The 21,577-nt window shown below is 33.0% G+C and overlaps 1 pseudogene; it reads right to left on the reverse strand.

Moving 5' to 3' along the window:
• Positions 1–4,766: 4,766 nt before the first annotated feature.
• Positions 4,767–5,760, reverse strand: LOC120196459 (annotated as a pseudogene).
• Positions 5,761–21,577: the final 15,817 nt, after the last annotated feature.

The following is a 21,577-nucleotide window of genomic DNA, read 5'->3' on the forward strand; positions in this document are numbered from 1 at the left end:
TTGGAAGCAGAGGCACCAATATGATTTTCTTTCCTTGATGATGGAAAGAATACTTGTTGGAAAATCCATCATGAGTAGCCTCCTTGTCAAATTGCCAAGGAAGTCCTAGTATAAGATGGCTTGCACTCATGGGAACCACATTACCAAGGACTTCATCATTGTATCTTCCAATTGAGAAAGGTACAACAACTTGTTTGGTTACCTTGGCTTCACCCACATCATTGGGCCACTGAAGTTTGTATGGATGAGGATGCTTGGAAGTCTTGAGACCCAACTTTTCCACCATGTGAGTACTTGCTACGTTTGTACAACTACCTCCATCAATGATCACCACACAAACTTTATCTCCCACGTGACATCTTGTATGGAAGATATTCTCTCTTTTTTCATCTTATTGACTTTAAATGTTCAAAGTCCTTTTGACTACAAAGATGTTGGATGGAAGAGACATGTTAGCAAATAAGGAAAAACGAAATATGTGTAGGACCTTACTAGAATATACTCTCACAAAGCCTCATGAGTCACTCCAAGGAAACTTGAATGTCACTTAATCCGCCCGTGTTTACGCTCTCGGACTTTAATGGCTTTTACTTGTCCTCTTATGATCTCACACACGCTCAAGCCTTTTTCCTCTCGATTCTCTTATCCCAAGTTCTAGAGGACTTTACTCAAAATCGTATCAAGTAAATTTTACTTGTTGTGCATCGGCTACAAATGGGTTAGTAGGAATGAAAAAACAAATATAATGAAAGGGTAGCTTAGAAATAGAAAGAAGAGAACAAAAGGGTTACCTACACAAGCCACTTCACAACCTTCTATCACCACAATCAATTTAAAAGGCTTACTTGAATGGCTTGGTGATGAGAATTGTTGATGAGTGCTTCAACTTTCTTTCTTTTCTTTTCTTTACTTTTCTTCTTTTTGAGTGTTGAAAATTTCTTCTTTTGGAGTGCTTCAATTTTTTTTTTCTGATTTTTTTTATTTCTTTGACTTTGCACTTTACTTGCACTTCTTTTTTTCTTTCTTTTTGTTGTTGTTGCACGTTGCTTCTTCCACCAAAGCTCTGATAACAGCTTGATGTATGAAACGTGTACTTTATCGATTGATTCTGGATCTAGGAATGAAGCAAAATAACATGCACAAGTGAATGGCTCAAAAGAGATGGTTATGGGTGGTAAATGTATGGGTTAATTAGTAGGCTATTTAAATAATGAATGATGAAAGCGAAATGTGGTTGATATGGTTATGGTTTATAGCTGATGAAACAAGTATGTGGTTGTGAGGTAGTATCTTAAAGAAGACTCAAAGAAGAACCAATGCTATTAAGGGGTGGTATTAAGGACTTTGACTCACTAGTTATAAGAACTAGGAACCAGAAGTATCAAGGGGAAGGGGTTGACGCCACAAGTATTAAAAATACTTGATAAGTCGATAAAAAGTCACCAGGACTTAAGAAAGAGAATAATCTCACTTATATTAATCAAAAATGTCTGATTACAAATGAAATATGATGGCCTATTTATAGTTTTCAAAGGGTTTAGGCCGAATAAACACTTGATGGTTCGACCAAGGTTGAAACCCCTTTAAAAATACATGATTTTTGATGAATATATATGATTTAAATGAAGATACAAGCTCTTGGCCGAATGGTTATGTGTTGGTTCGGCCCTAAGGAAGATTTGAATGCATTTGGAAGTAATTTAGGTGCCAAAATAAAAGGAAAGAGTCTTTGGCCAAATAGGAAGCATCCCTTGGGGTTTTGGCACCGATTTGATGTCACATGGAGTGCACATGCTTGAATGATGCATATGGCAACCTACTTGAATGCACATGGGTCTTCTTGCAATGTTTTGGTGAGGTTGCAACCATAGGATGATGTCTTGAAGTCCATGGGTAGCCTAGAGATGAACTAGCTTCAAGGTAAGCTAGGTGAGTGTCTTGGTAGCTAACTAGGTGAGCTATAACTTGATGAACTTAAGCTAGTTAGCTTTGGTCTTCTCAGCTCCTCATCTACTCTCTCAGCTACTTCCAGCTACCTTTAGTCCATTTTTTAACACTTTGGTCCAAAGATCTCCTCCAGCTAAGTTCAGCTATATGCTAGCTCCTCTAGCTAAGTTGAGCTTTCCTTAGTGTTCCACGAGCTGCCTTGATATTTGTGAGCTGCATATGACGTCCAAATACTCTACAAAGCTGTCCCAAGTGTGCCATGCTCCAATGTACCTACATGTACAAAGAAAACAAGGTAATTCAATGGCATTGAGATTGTATAACCTAATTACCTTGCTGTCATTCATGATCATGGTCTTGTGAGCTATGAATGCATGACATGAGGTAAGTATATCATCATATACTATATGTGAGATAATTTATATGACTTAGGAGGTGGAATGAATGCAAATGAGCTAACAAATGAATGATTAAGAATGCTGCCATGTCATGAATGTATTGAAACATACTTAGATGAATGCAAAACGAATATGAAACAATAACATGCTTGAAGTATCATTGTGTAGCAATTAATATAAACATGTGGATATGTTATATGCATAAATATCATATAACATGATATTCATAATAAATGATAAATGGAAACATGTAATAATAATATCCCAAGAAATGATATGTAATCATAGTATAGATATGAATGATATGGAAAACATGATGAACTAAACATAGGATGGTATGAATGATATGATAATTTACACTAACAAGTGAATGCATGATTATGATAGAATAGAATGTATAAATGATATAATATAATATAAGATAAGGTAAGAAAGAACTCCCATAGAATCAACTTTGAATAACATCCATGGTGTGTTCAAGTCATGGAGAAAGTTGGAGCTAGTTTGGATCGTATCATCCTCCCCTTCTTTTAGGCGATTTGTCCTCTAATCGAAGTAGTTTCTTATTGAAGACCTTCTTGATGTAGAAAGGATTGAATCCTTATGTTTTCCTCCAATAGATGATTCATACGAAATGTTCAACCTCTTGGCTTCAAATCTGGTAACTTCACGTCCTTTAATGGGAGGACACGATGTTTGGGAACCATCACATGTCATTTGAACAGGAGAGATATATTCTTTCATGAACCAACTTGATCCTTTTTCTTTATTCTTTGAATCATCACAATGCTTGGAAAGGACCTCTATGTCTTCATTTCCTCCTTTTAATTCATCATGCTTGTTGGTGAAAAGGTTCGTCTCTTGGTTGGAGTCATCACGTCGCTTGGTGAAGATAAGTGCTCTTTGAATGACTCCTTGGTGATGATTTAAATCATCATGTCCTTTCACCTTTGTGCATCTCCAAATTATTGCCTTGAAGGTTGGTATGATTTCTTCACCATAAGGATGAAACAAGTTGCTACAAAATAAATCAAAGTTAGTAAATGAAAAACTATTAACGAGGTGAAAGGAAATTGCAAACCAGGGTGAATGTTTAATGGGCATTGGTTGCTTAATGATGGAAAACTCCATTGGTTGCTGAAATCTCTTCAATCGTTGTAATGTACTTGGAGCCTTAATGATCACAACTTGTGGCACTTCAAGTGACACATCTTTTTGAACTTCAAGTGACATAACTGTTGGAATGTCAAAGGACATGTCTTGTGCATTACCAAAGGTCACATCAATTGGTTCTTCAAAAGACATGTTTCTTGAATTTTCTACTTGAAAAGATATGTCTCTTTGAATATCCTACAAGGAAAAAGAAATATTAGAAGAAGATTTGTTAGGTAAAATTTGTCCTTCACTCTGCTTCTCTTCTCTACACTCATCCTTTTCAAATTTGCCACTTTCAATTTGCTCCACTACTTACAAAACATCCTTTTCAACTTCAACAAATTCATTTCCAATTCTTCTTGTCTCCTCAAAACGTTCTTCTTCAAAGCTTCTTTTTTTGGCCTTCATTTTCTCCCATTCTTCTATGTGTGACTTAAGGGTCACTTGACATTCATGAACTTGACTTGGAAGTAAAGGCGCCAATATGATTTTCCTTCCTTGATGTTGGAAAGAATACTTGTTGGAAAATCCATCATGAGTAGCATTCTTGTCAAATTGCCAAGGACGTCCTAGTATAAGGTGGCTTGCACTCATGGGCACCACATCACAAAGGACTTCATCATTGTTTCTTCCAATTAAGAAAGGTACAACAACTTGTTTTGTTACCTTGGCTTCACCCACATCGTTAAGCCACTGAAGTTTGTATGGATGAGGATGCTTAGAAGTCTTGAGACCCAACTTTTCCACCATGTGAGTACTTGCTACGTTTGTTCAACTTCTTCCATCAATGATCACCACACAAACTTTATCTCCCACGTGACATCTTGTATGGAAGATATTCTCTCTTTGTTCATCTTCTTGACTTTGAATGTTCAAAGTCTTTTTGACTACAAAGCGTCCACTGTGTGTAGTTCATCCTGTAATTGGGATGAGGATGAGGATGATTAGGATGCTGAGCAACAAGCGTCCACTGTGTATAGTCCATCCAATAATTGAAATTAGTAACGGCAATCTTCACTCGCCAGTAATCTTGTAGTTAAGCTACACATGCCAATGCACTCTTATAGGGCACATGTGATTCGTGCATTGCAACAATGGCGCATTTTCTTTCCTTGTAGTGTTGATTCCTGCCCTATGTGACTGCTTTGAATCACTCCTGAAATCGATATGGTTGATTCCAGAACGTTAAAACTACTCGGGTGGTGATCGATTTAAGTTACATACGAGAGACGCATATGTGTTAGTCTGAGAAAGTGAAAGAGGGATTTACACAATACAATTGTTCTTATTTTGGCAACCACAAACACATTTTGGACAATGTGTGATAGTCTGGTTATAGAAAGACGAGAACGAAACACAGCAGCTCGGGTTCTTCGAGGCGAGAAATTGCAAATAAGTGCATGTTACATTCCATGTCACTGTATACAATTGAAAACATTAGGTAATTTGATCGATTTCATAGAATCTGTATTTTCAAACATATTATAAGAACTAAAAAGTGAAATAATGCTTACTTAAGGCCTGCGTTTTTCGCCGATGATCCGGTGTTAAGTAGACCGTAGAAGGCACAACTTTAGCAGGGCCACAAGTGTAGCCTAGCCCCGGACCAAGAAAAGTGAAATTCTTGAGTAGTTTGACGGTTTTATTGGAAGTTCCGACTAGTCCGACGCTGACCTGAAAGGCGGAGACGGAATCTGTTGGAACTTGGCCCCAAGCAGAAACACCGTCGGCTTTACAACAATTGGAGAACTGCTAGTTATAAGGAACTCCAGGGAGAAAATCAACCACAATGCGTGTTCTCATACAACAGTGAGGCACATTTCCTTTGAATTTGGAGCAGTCACCTTGCTCAGTTGTTTGAGCCCCAACCATGGACCATATCACTTCCTTCTTAGCCCATTACCACCCCAGGGTCCACCCTGGGCTTATGATGCTACGGTACATTTGGAAGTTGCTCATCGTCACAGATGCCTGATAAATCATCACCATCATTAGGACAGAAAAATTAGTAGTTGCAGCAAAGTAGACATGTGAAAGTCACCACATAACAATCGGTTGTCCAAGAGACAACATCCCATTTTATTGTTATGTTTCCAGTTGGATCCAGTGGATCATATGCAGCTACAAAACCATTCAAATGGAATGAAATCAGCACATAGATAGAAAAAGCTGAAATTTGAATATGATTTATTGAGAAAGAACTTTTACGAGCATTGGGAAGGATGACAAGAAATACTAGTAGACCAAATATGAACTTCATTTCTAGAAATGAGAAGTGTTTTCACATTCATAATAACTTAAAGATGTTTTGATGGATTGATCAAATCCCATTATCTTTCTTCCTTTTTTTCCCGCAGAAATTTGAGTGAAATCCCAAGTTATTAGCAAGAACTCATAGGAGACCGAAAGGGAGAGAAAATATATAATGGTGGGGAATATTGCTTTGAAAATGGCTTACCAACTTGTTAACATTTCATGGGATATTTTCGTCTTTATTAAAGTCCCCTATCTATTTAATGGTGAAGTGTTTTTTTTTTTTTTTGCCTTTTGAAGCAAAACCTGGGAATGGATGGTGGAGAAACAATTTAAGTTGGGAATGAAGATTTTTAAAAAGAATTTATCTAAAATTCTTTTAGTGGTTTCCGTGGTTAAAGGGAGAATTATTATCTCTCGAGGTTCTGGGTCTGAACAGATGTGAAAGATTATAAAAAAATACTATATTAGGTTAAAAACTCTCAGTTAACACCTCCTCTCTCCCTTAGGTCGTGGGTTCAATACTCATTTTTAGAATTTTACACGCATTATATTTTGAATTGCTCAAGCATGTCTTACAATCACCAACACAAATTAGGGTTTTCTTGTGTACTATTGAAATGTTACTATCGTTTGCTTGTTGTGGTTAAAAGGGGTATATATGGTTCAACCACATATGTCAAGCTGAATATACAATGATGCAAACGATATCTCTCTCTATGAAAATGATATCTCAGCTTAATTTAAAGAAAAATGCTTAAAAAAACAACTTTGGACATACAAGGTGGTTGTGTCATGTTTCCATCGATGTGCATCCTCGGAAAACTTCATTTTGAACCACTAAAATTTAAATGTGTAGTCCTATTAAAATGAAAAAAAAAAATAAAGACTAGATATTTTTTTCTTGGGTAAATTACTCAGCTTAGTACACTATTGACTCAATTCTATTTTGACCATTGGATTAAAAGTTTTATCAATTCTTTCACTAAATTTTATTTTGGTGTCAATCAAGTCACCTATAATTAAATTTCCATTAGTCACTAATGGAAATGTGATGTGGAAGTTTTAAAATTTGTTTCATAACACATTTACTCATTTTTACTTATATATTCTATGAGTTTAGATTTAATGTCCCAAAAATTCATTGAGGACTAAATTGGTAAATTTAAAAAATTAAAGGACAAGTTGAGTAATTTCTGTGCATTATCGGATTTAATTCAAATTGTGGAGTGAAGCATTAATTCCTAGAATTGAATTTTATGGAGGAATAAAAGAGTAAATTGAAAGAAAAGAATTACACATATCTAGAGTGAAAATAAGGAAACAATGAGTCTTTAATGAATAATTTATCAAAAGAGGTATGAAATGTATGCAAACAATCAATTGGGACCATTGGATTTAGATGGAGGTTTCATCTTTTATTTTTATTTGGACGGAAAAAAGATGAGGCAAAAGTTCATCTTCTCTCCCAAATAGCAGTGATTGGTGATTAAAATGAAAGAAAAAAAAGTAAATCATTCACTTCGTCTTCATTTTCCTCCAATTTTAGTGAGATTTAGAGTTATCTCATGAAATATAAAATTGTTTTTCGTCAAAAAAAATTATGATAAGTATTATATTGAGGGGTTTTAGTGAGTGTAGGGAAAAAAACTTAGAAAACCCTCATGGAGTTCTAGAGATAATTTAAGGTTTAATGAAGAGAGGATTAAATAGAGCTAATGCTAGTTGGATAATCCGCCATCCTTCATTTATTTCACATTTAATGTCATGTTGTGTATATATGTATATATATTTGAATTTATACATATATGATGTTGTTAGTGGTAATATTATGTATTGATGAGTTGTGTATTTTGCATGTGTATGGTTTCATAACTTTAATGGAAGAACCGGAGGTTGAAATCTCTAAAGGAAAGAAAAAGATTGGGAGTTAAAGTCATCCTCAAAGTTATTTTGTGTATTTTGATAAGCTAGAGTAAATGTGAATACATTGATTGTCTTTATACCTGGATTGTGGAATTGGAGAACATAGGACGAGCCTTCCCATTTATGAGAAATTATCATTGGGTTAAAGATATGAAAACTCATGTCTTGTGGAATATGTATGTATATACCATTGTATAAATTTTGTAAAGCATGTTTGATAAGGTTCATAATCATAAAAAAATGTGTGATTTTACGGTTCATAATCATAAAAACATGTGTATATTAGATGATTACATGTGTCGTCATCTTATTAGATTGATTTTTTTAAATAAACCAAATAGATAATTTAAACTAATTAGATGACTACATATGTCATCATCTGATATGAATTTTTTTTAAATTACTAACATGGCATTATGCCACATCAATACCTATATGACATTGCCATATCAACGTGTGATGTCATGTAGGTTCGTCGTCACTTCATTACAAGGTATTGATCATTAGTTGTCTAATGATTTTCATCCATAGATGGGCATTTTGGCTCAAAAATGAAACAATGAGAGATAAAGTGATTTAAAAAAAATAAGAATAGAGACCAAAATGACTATTTAGTGAAATATTATGAACATTTTTTAGCAGTATGACTAAATATCATGTCTTATCTTCCGTATTTTCAAGTTACCATATTTTCAAGTTATTCAGTTTAGGCTCTAAATACTCCATTTATCTCTAAATTGAACTTTTTTTTTTGTTTCTAAACTTTATAATGGGTAAACTATTTGAATGACCGCCTAACTATAGGGTTGGTGTCGAAATGACCATCATTTTTAAAATTTCATCAATATGACCATTTAACTATTTAATTGGGTTCAATATAGCCAATTGTTGTTAAAAATCAAACAACAAAGCTAACATAGATTTTTCTGTAAAATATTTATTCCACATTGGACATATAAATGTTCACATCAGAATACCACCTAAACAATATGGAAAATAAAACACATTGAAACATTTGGATATTTAAAGGAACCCTAAAATCCATTTTCGATATTTTCTCCATTCTTTCTTATTATTTTGTCGAGAAGAAGAAAATTTTTAGAGATTATAGTGGAAAATGAATGTAGAGATGAATCGTGTGTGCTTTTGTGGAGCTCGTTCTACGTTAACAACATGTTGAACTAATAAAAATCCAAGTAGGAGATTTTTGGGTTGTGGAAAATATGGAAAAAGGGTAAAGGATTGTAAGTTTTTTTACTGGTAAGATCCACCAGTGAATGCTATATCAAAAGTGATTATTGTTGATCTTCTTAGAAGGGTTGCTGCTATGGAGTAAGAAAGGAAGAAGGAAATAGCTCTTAGAATTTTACTTCTTGGTGTTTTGCTTTTGGTGTGTTTCATTTTCAGAATAATCTTCTCTTAATTTGCTGTAAATTTACTTTTTAATGCTTGAGATTTAGATTGCTGGAATTTTTCTTCTTTAGATGGGATGTTTGTTATGACTATTAATGGGGTGTTGGGTATCTAGGTTTTTTGTAATTTTAAGGTGATGTTGTTGGAATTTTTGTCATCAATTTTTGGAATGTACTAAAATCTCAATTTTCTAATAAAAACACCTTTTCCTTATGAAGTTGTGTATTAAACAAGAACATAAATAAATAACAAATGGTGAAGGAATAATGTCATTAAATAAGTAAAACGAGAACACAATAAAATAAAAAATACATAATATCATAATTCCATTAAATTTGGAATGTAATTCATATATTACATAATGTTTGACCAATACATAATCATATCTTTAAGCTTAGTGACCCGCTAAAGTAAGTTAAACAAAAAGATCGTGATATTTCTCATGACAAGAGTATGATCATGTTAAAGTTTGGTCTAATGTATGCAATACACAATAAAAAGAACAAAAAAAAAATTGGTATCAACAGAATCAAGGATGACCAATCCTTGGAGATGAGTAACAAACAAAACTCTCCCGACTCATATGTATGGCGGGGTGGGCATCCATCTAACAACAAGGCCTTGTGAAGGTTGAGTTGATGTTGGAGTTGGTCTTAGGGTGGTTCTATCTTGACTTATTTTTGGGATGGTTCTATCTTGACTTGTTATTGTGGTAGGCATCCATCTAACAACATGGCCTTGTGAAGGTTGAGTTGATGTTCGAGTTGGTCTTGGGGTGGTTCTATCTTGAATTGTTGTTGAGATGGTTCTAACTTGACTTGTTGTTGGGACGAGCATCCATCTAACAATATGGTCATGTGAAGGTTAAGTTGGTGTTCCAACTTTTCTAATTTGCACAAAAAAATGCATAATAAGCTATTTAACCAAGCATGTAACTCAAGTGTAAAGAATTTGATTAGAAAATAATGAAACTTAATGGTAGTTTTGGAACTCTGACAGTTCTTGTAACAGATGTGATGCTCAAGTCTTCTGGTATTGTCACCAACCTTTCATTTACATGTTCTAATATTATGTCCCCTTTCTTCACATTTTTTACAAAAAACTAACACCCTTCTTTGACATCCTACGAAGAAGAGGTAGTGTTTCACCAACCTCTCCTTTTCATTTCTTGTTTTGTCTTACTGGATATCTTCTAAAGGCAGGTGGTAGGATAGGCTTCAATGTTTCTTCAGGAGTCCATTATTTCTCACCCCTCACTGAACTGATAGAATGAGAGTAAATAGCCTCTTAGGTCGACATAAAATAACAATGGTGAATATGTTTTTCTGGTCGATCTTCAAGTGACAAATTAATAAAAATTGCATGCAAACATGGAATGCCTACTTAAAATGAGAATTACTTAGTATAAAAGGATAAACTTCATGAAGAAATTATAACTACATGAACAAAACAACATAAGTAACATGCATACAGGATAGGTTCCAGTATTTTCATTTTAAAAATGTAGTTCCCATTTTTTATACGAACATATCTAAGCTTGGATGTTTACTGAATACTGGCTAGAAGGACCACATGAAACCTGATATATGTATAAAAAAATTATCAGTTAGCATAATTTTAACAAAAAAATAGTAATTCTTCTAACTGACTGGTTATACTTATGTGCTAGGTCTGTTGCATGGTCTAGTTTTTATTTTAATTTTAGGGCACAAAAGTCCAGTCCACTTTTCAGCTTCACCTTTCCTTTTACTAAATCTTTGCATCAATTTTGTTCTGATGGAATCCACTAATGTAATGATAGGTTTATCTATAGCTTCAAGTATTAACTGGCCCCATAGCAATATTACTAATAAATAAATAAATAAATTGTGTATTTACAAATAACCAATTTACAATGAGAGGAATCCTTATTAAAACATTTGCAATTATTATTTGGAATCATGTCTGACTTGCATATGAAAGAAAAGTGTGGCTTTGACCATTGTTTGAGGTTTTTAGGTGACAACCACTTCCAAGAAATTACTAATAAAACTTACAAAATTTATTCATGAAAGATTGGTTATAATGGAACTCCTCACTATATTGAAATACAAGTCTTAACACATTCAATTCATCCTTGGCAGATTGGAACTCCTTAACATAAGTTGCCCTTGCAGCTTTCCACAACTGATCCTTCGATACTTTTCCAACAAAATCATCGATCTTAGAGTTTGAGTACAATTCTCTAACATATGTTATGCGCTCTGAATAGGGGTACAATTCTGTCACAGCTTCGATTAGACCCTATACATACAAAAAATAGAAATCTAATAGGCAAATTAAATTAAAAAAATTCAGTTATCAAAACAAACAAACAAAAAATTAAGGCATACCTTTTGTCTATTAATCATGAAGGTGAAGGGTTGGAAATTGTTTATCTCCAAATCATTGTCTAATATTTCTAGAAACCAACACTAAGATTATTCATTCTCATTCTCCACAACAGCAAATGTTATTGGATAAATTGAGTTATCTGCATCTACCCAACAACTGCTAAAAGATGACCCCATTAATACCTCTTCAAGTAACATCCATCCAGACTAATACTGGGCTTACAATTGTGCCTTGAAGCAATCCTTCATTGTTTGCATACAAAAATAAAGTCTCTTGAAAAATCTTTCATCTAACTGACAAATTTTTGTTGTCCCTGGATTTGAGTATCTCAATTCACCTAGGAAAGCATACAGTTTTGCATACTTCTTATTGTGGTCCCCTTGCAATTTTTCAAGAACCAAATTTTTTGTCATTGTGTACAGTTTATCTTAGAGAATTAATTGGGAAGGTGGGGTCAACATAAAAATCATTGTGGTACTTCTTAGCTAGCCACTTACAAGTTACATTAGGATTCTTAAATTCTCTAAGACAATTATGTCCACCTTTCAATGACTTAATTTGTCAAGTATCTGTAGAAGGTTCTTCACCTTTAATTGGAGTTGTCCATAAAACCCATGGACACTCTCTCTTACATTTTACCTAAATCCTTTTATTGTCGTTTCTCCTAACTTTACATTGTACCTATTTTTAATACTATACATCTTAATTGATTCTTTTAATATTCTTTTACATGAAAATATCAAACCAACTTTCAATATAGGATTAGACATATCTAAATTACTCTTAAATTCAAAAATCTATTTTTTATGGACCATTTAAATGTGACTCATCTAAATTGTGTAATGAGTCAGAATGTCCACTGTCAGAGTGCCCATTTTCACTTCGAACCTCTACTTCATCACTTCCCAACCCAATATTCTCATTGTACATTTCATCTTCTATCTAACAAAGTCATTTTCACTGTTAGAAAATGTAGAAACATCAGTGGTTGACTCTGCAACGTACTTCTCATCTTCTGAGTCAGACTCAAACTCAGACTCTACTTCTTCTTCACAATAAATGTGAACATAATGGTTCTTAGGTAAATTACTAACCTTCTCAGTGATATCATTATCAGTTTTCAATCTTTTCAGTTCTAGTGGATGTTTTGAAAATTGCCATGATACCTTAACAGGACAACTGAACCCCAAGTTTTCAATCATACCATTAATTTTAAATATTGGCATTGCATCAACATCTAAGCTATCAAAATAATTCACTAATTTTCTAGTAAAAGTTATCCTATGTCTTCTAACAATAAAATCATCATGGTGTATTACAATACTAAATTTCTCTAAATTAATCCATGTTAATAGAAACAAATTAAAATATATTTATTAATTATTCAAAAAAGATCATACAGTATGATTAAAACTATTAATAATAGAAAAAAAAATACAAAAAATAAGAATCAAATGGAAAGAAACAATATACAAATTGTTACCCATAAATAAAAGAAATATAAACTTAAATTAACATTATACAATCACCAAATAGTAAGAGAAAGAAAAAGAAAAGCAAAACAAAATAAAACATGTGGTCTGAGATGTTTCCTAAAAAAAGACCCTGGCCACCAATACTTTTCAATTTAATATATCGACAATCAAGGTACGTGCAAATCAATGAATAAAACTAAAATATTATCTGAACACAAACATTTAGTGCAAACCAAAAACTAAGGATCACAAACATTGAATATCAAAACAAATGTTTATTTTCTTATCTTTTTCTTTTTCAGAATAAAACATTCAATACAAAGAACCACAAAAGCTTACTTTTTTTTTCAAAACAAAATAAATTCATAATAAATTTTTTTATTTTTTTAGAACATAACAAAGTCTTATTTTCTAAACAAATAATTAACAATATACTATTTTTTTACCAATATAGTAATCTAAATATTAATTTTAGAATCTTTTATTAACCTTGAACCAAAATGTTAACCCTAAACTAAGATGTTAATATTAAAATTGTTTAGTAACCCTAAACTAAAATGTTAACCTTAAATCAAGATGTTAACAGCAAACTTGTTTGTTAACCCAAACCCTAAATATTAACCCAAATATAAAATATTAACCTCAAACTCATTTATTCAACCATAATCTCAAATATTAACCCTAAATCATAAAAAAACAAATCATATAACAGAAAGAAGAAAATTACTTACCTTATTTTGAACCAGATTTTCCTTTTTTGTGATAAAATTCACTCATTTTAAATCACTCTCAAAGGATTTCTCAGCCTTTGAATGAACCAATATTTTTTCTGAATTGAATTTTAATAGTTGAAGTCTTTTTTATCCTTTTTTCACGATAAAATAATGTTTAATGTACACATGCACCTCGTTAGTCAATAATGGTCACGTCAGCTTTGTCGTTTGGATTTTAACGATAAGCGGTTATATTGAACCCAATTAAATAGTTAAGTAGTCATATTGACGAAATTTTAAAAATGATGGTCATTTTGACACCAACCTCATAGTTAGGTGGTTATTCAAGTAGTTTACCCCTTTATAATTTAGTTCAATGGTTAATTCAATTAGTGTTTTTTTGTATGATATTGTAGAAATTAATTTTTTCATTTTTATTTTTAAAATTATTATTATTATTATTAACATTTATTATTATTATTATTAAATAAATATTACAGGCCCAAATACATTACAAGCCCAACCCGGTTACATCAGGCCCAACGGTGACCCAAACATGGTGGCCCAGATCCAGAAGCCCAAAGGAAACCCTAAACCAAATTAGGGTTTGTGCCTCATTCCAACAGCCACCGTTTCTATCAACCGTTGGATCTGATTAGATCCAACGGTCCCCAGATGCACCAGATGAAACCCTAGGGTATCATCACCCTAGGGCCACTTAGTCGCCGCCTCCAAGCTTCCAGCCGCTACGTCTCTACCAGGTGGTCCAACGCCTACTGCCGACACTCTAGTGCCACGCCACCTCGCCGTCGAAGCCTCCAGAAGCTCTGCTGCCACGATGACAGCCGCACACGTCGCCTCTACGATGAGTAACCAGCATAGCTTTGGTGATTCACCAAGGCTTCAATCCTTTAACTAGTCCGAAGAGGACAGCGACGAGACCTATAAAGGCCATCGACCACCTGCAAAGAAAAAAAACGAAGAAGACAACAAGAAGAACGAGAGCAACCAACGGAAAAAAAATGAGGCAACCAACAGCAAACACAAACCCACAACCAGCAGTAAACCAAAACAGAAAGAAAAGAAAGGAGAGAGAGCTTACCGAGGAGACCACGCGGTGACCGGAGATGCTACGTGCCGCCAAAACCTTCGAAATATCAAAGGTATTATTGTAGATCTAATCCGATTATGAGCTTTTTAGGAAAAACTAAGGCCGGATTCGGCCTTGGAAGGTTCAGGGCTTCATTTTGGGTGTATTTGTAATTTTCCGGCTAAATTACATTATTAGCACTTAGTTTTTTTATTATTCGAGTTAAAGCCTTTAATTTTAATAAATACACCCAAGAGAATAAGGCCTTGGAAAAACTAAGGCCGGATTCGGCCTTGGAATGTTCAGGCCTTGGAAGGTATTAATTAATAAGGCTAAATTACATTATTAGCACTTAGTTTTTTTATTATTCGAGTTAAAGCCTTTAATTTTAATAAATATTAATTTAATCACTGATTAATAATTAATAGATGATTACAGTATTAGTAATTATATTTTTATAATAAATTGAATTAGGCCATTAATTTATATATTCTATATTTTTATCCCTAATAGTTCGATAATTTTTATTTAATATACTTTGCAATTTAATTTTTTATAATTTTAATTTCTTTTATCATTATTTATTTGCAATTTTATTTTGTTTTTATTATTACTTTCGATATGTTTAAATTATTAATTTAATTATTATTTTATTATTTTCATCTTAGTCATATAAATATATATTTAATTAAATAATAATGTTTATTTATTTTTAATATCAAAGAAAATGGCAGTCTTAATATAACTGGATGTCCTATTCTGGTATTTTAAATATTATAAAAATTATAATTTAGTTTTATTTAAATTATTTTTTAGGAAAAATTATTACATTTTTAATGTTTATTTATTTTTTTAATACTAAGAAAAGACGATCATAAAATAATTGGACGTCTTATTCTGGTACTTTAAAAATAAATAAATATCATACTTATAAAAATATATATTTACTTCATTATTTTTAGGAAAATTATTATATTCTTTTTAATATTTATTTATTTATTAATATTAAAGAAAATGCAGTCTTAAAGCAACTAGATGTCCTTTTCTGATATTTTTAAATAAATAAATGTCATATTTACAAAATCCTAAATATATATATATATATTTAATATTTTCCTTAGAAATATCATATTAAATTTGAAATAACACGATTGTAAATTAAATTCATATTTGAATTTTTAAATTCTATTATTAGAGACAATTAATAATCAACAGGTACCAATTTTGGGCATTGTAGGGGTGTTAATCCTTCCCCAAACGTAACCGACCACGAATCCCTTTTTATTTCTAAAAATAATGAATTTTTGGTTAAACGCAGACCAGTTTATCTTTTAACTGATGTTTTCTTAAAAACTCTTTTAAAAGATGACTTTTAGGTATTCGAACTACCTAACCCAAAAAGGTCGATGGCGACTCCCAAAACATCTTTTTAAAATCAAAATCATTTTTTATCCACATTATTTTTCCCGCTAAGTAAAATTTCGTGCCCGGACGAAAACCGGTTACGACAGCTTGGCGACTCTGCTGGAGATTCTGGTCAAACCTAAGTCAATTATATATTGTCTCTATAGTTAGAAATTGAGAATCCAATTTTATTTAATATATGATTCTTTTTATTTCTTTCAATTTATTTTATACCCTTGTATATTAATATTTAATTATTTTTTAAATATTATTCTTTGTGTGAAAATTTCTCCTCACACACAACACATTGCATTGCATAACATAAGCTTTATAATCAAGCTTGTCCCTTTTAAGTGGGAGTGAAAGAGACGTCTTCGTGAAAATTTATTCTCCGTGTTAGGCATAGAGAAATGTGTCCCCTCGAATTGAACTCGGTCCGCTTAAGTCTGCGATGGACTAAGATTGAAGGTTTGGCCGCCCAAGGGGGCACCAACAAGGATAGTTCGAGTACCTTTACTCCTATAACTAAAACCCTGCATATAATAAACCCAAGAAATTCTCCTGATCTAAGACAATACTGAAACCCTGTCCGTAGGTGTACACAAAGGAGAAATAAGCTCTAGTTTTTAATTTTATTTTCTTTTTCTGAATAAATGCATGCGAACTAGAAATCATACAGTTAGGTTAATTTTTCCAAACAAAGCATAGAACTAGAAAGTATGAGGTTAGGATTTATACCTTGATAGATAGAATTTTTCTTTCCATTAGTTGGTACTAACCATTTTATTTTTTTCCTTATTTTTTCCCATGCATGTTATTTTGCTTTAACTTTTTTATATTGATTTCTTTTGCTTGCATTGCATGATCATGGCATAACCAAAAGGTGTTGACTTGAAAGACTATTCATCAAATTGGAAAGAAATCATAAATGGACAAAAAAGTTTTATGATTAAACAAAATATGACCCAACCAAAGAAAGATATCCTGAGAAAACTCCGAGGATAGAAACGAGCTATGGACACAAAGATCTTGTTATATTAATACCAAAAGTATTCCTCAAAGATCCTGTTAGATTGATACCAAAAGCATTCTACGGTAAGAGTATCAGTCAAGGCATTCAGAATAAAGGAGGTTTTTATGAAGCTCAAGCATGTTATTTGAATGATCAAAACAAGAAATTGAGCATAGAAATGGAAACCATGCATGGAGATTTCCAGAAGATCAGTCAAGCCTTTCAAAATGCTGGCATAGGAAACACCCCAGAAGAGTGGATAACAGGGGTCACCAAACTAAAAAAGAACTGCAACATATATGAAGATCTTATCTAAGAACTTCTTGAACAAAAAGATTCTCTTACAATAGAGAATAAGAAACATTGCCTACAACTCCAAGAATTTACATAGAAGATGAAGGAAAAAGACAACATCATGAAGGAAGTTGTTGCTCAAACAAGTAATGTGGCTCATAAGATGGTAGACTTAGCTGGCTTTATAAGACAATTAAAGCAGACTGATAATTCCACACCTGAGCATGAGTGGAAGTTAATTTGGCTTTTAAGAGAAATAAAGAAATTAGGAGTGAAAGCTATCCCCTACATGTAAAAGTTTTGTTTGATGCACGGAAACTTTTGTGTTCAATGAAATCTGTTCTAAGATGATCACTCTTGAGTAACACCTTTTCATACATGCATTTGCATTTTGTTTCTTTGCATTTTCATTTTGCATTTATACTTTTATGTCTGCTTTTGTGTTGCACAATTTGCATTCTTGTTATTACATTCACATATTTACATTTGTATTTGCATTTTGCATCTTTACATTTTTATGTTTGTATTTACATTTTCATTTTTTTTTTGGCATTTGCATCTTTGCATAATTACATTTTGTTTCAAACTATTTTACATAAATTTAATCATGACAATATGGGAATAATTCGTGGAGGATTCCATGACAGAATTTCTGAAACAAAATTGGGGCTACCTCGGTCTTACTAAAGAAGGATAAGAGCCATGAATGAGATTTTAGCAAGGGTTGGTAGAATCGAGAAATTGCAAGAGCAACTTATCAAGACTCAACAAGAAATGACTGATCATGCAAAAAATTTCCAGGCTGATTCAAAAGAACAAATGACCATGTTAATAGACATGATGAATGAAATGATCCATAGAGGGAAACCCTTAGAGGATCCTGCTGTGAAGGCTATGAATGAGGTTCTGAATGATAATGATGAGTTCAACGTGATAGTCTCTGATGATCAAGAACCTATTAGTGAGTATGGTAATTCAAGACAGCTTTAAGATTTGGTCCCAAGAGGCATTGGTAAATTAATGGTGAATAAAGAATCAATGAAAGAAAAAAGTTCCGTTGTAAGAAATAAGCTTTACCCAAAGAAAAGGGGCATAGAAAAGGGTCAAAGGTTGATCAAGAAGAAAAAGAATGTGCAGGGTTTTCAATTTCCTCCCTTCCACTTTTCAATTTCCTCCCAAAGAATTGGACCTATAAGGAGGTTCCTTGGATAAACCAGATTGGAATTTCAAATTGTTCAGCTAAGGTTCCTGGTAACCTTGAGGGAAATTTCCAAGATCCTTTAGAGCAAGCAATTCAAAAATGCAAGGTAAAAGAAGGGGTTAAGTTTCAACGCTCAGAAATCGTTGCCTCAACAAAGACTAATGTGACCAAATCCTGCGAAGAATATCGGGTGCAAGAAAATGAGAAAGAAAATCAAAGCAAAAGGGCATCCATGAATGTAATCCGAGATTGGCCCATAGGTCTAAAAATAATCTAGGAAGATGCAACCATGGAAACATCTCAAACACCCATATCAGACTTCCTGAGGACAGATGAAACTTTGGGCAGTTTAGAGAACATGACAAATACTACGCCAATCACAGCTGGAATATGTGTTCAGAACCGGGACAAAGCTATTGTCACCAATAAGAATTGTTTTGAGCCCAAATTCCAACTAATAAACGAGGAGATAAGATCTGACCGCAAAGCTGCTAAGAAAGAAGTAGAGATTGGTACGCCTGAGGAATCATCCAAACGAGCCCAGATAAGAGAAATGATCAAGAAATGAGGGGAAAATGAGGACAAAGACTCTGATCCTGTTACATATCCAAGATTAGAGGAGTAACGATGCATGATAAACAAACAAGTGGAAGTTGATATCTACCACTGTAGTACTTTCTATTTTCAGCATCTTGTTTGAACATGTTTTTGTTCCTTTCTCCGCCTTTTGTGCAATAAATAATTTTTGTTGCTTTTATGGTTATGAGCAAGAAATTAAATTTTAATCTTGAATTTTTTGAGTATCAAGTAAATTAAATATTCTTTTTCAAGAATTATAGATCTTTGGCACGTGGTAAAATTATACATTCCATATCCCATCCACTGCCAATTACTTGACCCTTACTAAAACCAAATCTTGACCATACATTTATTTGAGACTCTGAAGTCATGTCTCTCCATGTTTTTGAGACACCAAATTCAAATGTTTACTTTCTTGGGTAGAGTTGGTTGATTTATAACCTTACACTATACACATGACTTCAAAAGTCACACCTTTGTCCTTCCAAATACAAAATCATCATTTTACTGGTGAAACCAAAAACCTCAAAAGAACCAAACTTTCAATTACCTATGAATCTTCATGCAAGAAATGACGAGATGAGGCATCATTGACCAACTTATCAAAGATGATTTCGAGTAATGGGAGCATGCTTGAAGTAAGAAGAACGAAAAAAAAGAAGATGGATTGATTTGAATGATTATATCATGCATTAATTACATTGTTTTCATGTAAATAAAGTTAATCTTGAATATTCATCCCCCTGGGGATACCTCTTTTTACAAAGACTTTTGTGTATGAAATGATGAACGGCATTTTTTTCATTTATCCCTTTACAAAAGAAAAAATATATATCCCTTGTTGTGTCCCCTTTTGAGCCTGAATGATTTTTTTTCTGATTCAACCCTAACCAAGGATCACCCTCCATATTGGGGGGCAAGGTGAAGGATATCTGCTAATAAGAATAAAGATTGTTAATCCATCTTTATTACGAAGGCAAATCTCCATGAAATAAAGAGATTTTTGAACCACGAGGTAGATCAAATGCAAAGTACTTGAAGATCAATCCAGTCATGAATAACGAAAGAATTTCCTAAATACAAAAGGAAAATGAGGTTCTCAAGGCAATTGGAGTCATATACTCATTCATCAGAAAAAAGAAAAAAAAGAAAAAAATTGATTGAATCAAGATGGGTGACTCATTGAGCTTCAATCTACAAGGTTGATCAAACGCAATTAGTTCAAAGATTCATATTCAACAAGAAGCGCAAGAAATGTTGGAGATGAATGAATCTTATGGAAAAATCCCCAGCAAAGCAGATCCAAGTCAAGCAATGTAAGATTGAAGGCATCAGGATGAATTGATCCTTGGTTCAATTACCCTTAAACACTTGTTTGGGCATTTTTATCCTTTTCTTTCATAACCATGAACCCCGACCTACTTTACATACCTAAAAATTCCATTCTAATCATACATGAATTTCTATATGAAAGAGACTATCTTCAAATTTTATTCTGCCCCTTAAGATTGATTCTTATTTGTAAAAATTGGTTTTTAAAATCTTTAATGCATGATATGAAAAATGAAAAAAGGGGGTTCAAGATGTAAATTTTTAAATAACATCTTGAAACCAAAGGAGGATTCGAGTTGAAAACCTGAAAAGGTAGCTCGAATATCGAATGGTGCAACAACGACATAAGAGACGATCTTAAGCTCTTGATGAAGCACCACACATCCCAAAGATGTTCCTGAGATTCTGGAGTTAAGAAGTATTTCTATAAGATGGGCATAACAACCATTCCTTCAAGATAGTGGAAGCTCAAAGAGACATATATGCTGGACCAACTTGAAGAGACCTTACTTTACCAAAATCAGCCTACACCTTAAATCAGTCAATAATTTTGACATTTGCCATAGGACTATGATTTTTTGATTTAAAAGTATAGTTGATTTATTTGACATTCATTAAACTCATGGTTATGATTTAATTATATTATGAATCTGTGATAGACAATACTTTACAAAATTCTTTCATTCTTTGATAAAGAAAGGAGAAAAACATTTTCAAACAGGACAGTCTCAAATGAGGAAGGTCCTTGAAACAAGTTGTTGTCTATTATACCTCTATTGAAGAAAAAGAATGAACGAGGCCAGAATGATGAAGCATTTCACTTTCTTGAAAATAAGTGGTCCAAGAAGCCAGAAAGTTTGGAGAATTGAACTTATGACGCTCTCCTGTGACATCATTAGCAATCCATCAAAAAAGATTATTGCTTATCTCATGCTGAGGGCGATAAGCATCACCAGACAAATTATTTTCCCCAGCCACTAATTCATGTTCTCTAGTAGATTACATCACAAAG

Source organism: Hibiscus syriacus, unplaced genomic scaffold (assembly GCF_006381635.1).
Source record: "Hibiscus syriacus cultivar Baekdansim isolate YM2019G1 unplaced genomic scaffold, ASM638163v2 tig00117034_pilon, whole genome shotgun sequence".
Taxonomy (NCBI): domain Eukaryota; kingdom Viridiplantae; phylum Streptophyta; class Magnoliopsida; order Malvales; family Malvaceae; genus Hibiscus; species Hibiscus syriacus.